Here is an 847-nt window from a genome sequence, read left to right as displayed (position 1 = left end):
CTCTCTCTCTCTCTCTCTCTCTCTCGCCCGTGGAGGCCAGAAGAGTTAGATCTCCAGTAGGTGATAGGCAATTATCAGACCCCTGAATGGGTTCTGAGAACTAAACTCTGGTCCTCTGCCAGAGCACTATATGCACTCTTAAAGGCTGGGCCATCTCTTCAGTCCCAGCCAGCATGGCCCTTCTTAAGGTGAGCATATTATGAAGTTTAAAGAACAAAGGGATTCGTCCGGTCTGACTGCAAAGACTTCTTCCTTACTAAGTGCCTCCATCCGTTCTTTTATTTGCTCAGAAGTTCTTCACACATATTGGTTCTTAAAAAACAATTGATTGTTTTTGCTTGTGTTTAGAATCAGGCCATCTTGGAAGTTACTATAGAGACCTGCTTTGCGGCTTTCCAAGAACCCTCCAGTTCTTCACTGCCAGGCTAGGGCTGCTACCAGGCACAGACGGCCACTGTGTGTGAGCCAGTCTCGTAACCTCCTTTGTAATTTGTGCTTATTCTGTTGATGCTATTCCTCTGGAGAACCCCAGCCATTACATGGCGTGACATCTAGCTGGGCGTGATGGCCCATGCCCTTAATCCCAGCGCTCGAGGCAGAGGTGGGCAGATCTCCGCGTTTGAAGCCAACCTGACCTACATAGCAAGTTCCATGGCAGGCAAGACTGCGTAGTGAGACCCTCTCTCAAAAAATTTTTTAAAAAAAGATTATCATGTATTTTATGTGTATGGGTGTTTTGCCTGCATGTATGTATGGACCCTATGCTGGTGGTGCTGTACCTCCAGATACCCTTGCCTAACACAGGTGCCGAAACAATCACTTTCTATTCAGGTACGAATGCGCTTGC

Source organism: Microtus ochrogaster, chromosome 5 (genome assembly GCF_000317375.1).
Source record: "Microtus ochrogaster isolate Prairie Vole_2 chromosome 5, MicOch1.0, whole genome shotgun sequence".
NCBI classification, from domain to species: Eukaryota; Metazoa; Chordata; class Mammalia; order Rodentia; family Cricetidae; genus Microtus; species Microtus ochrogaster.
The sequence above is the reverse complement of the archived record's forward strand: the minus strand, read 5'-3'. Positions refer to the sequence as shown.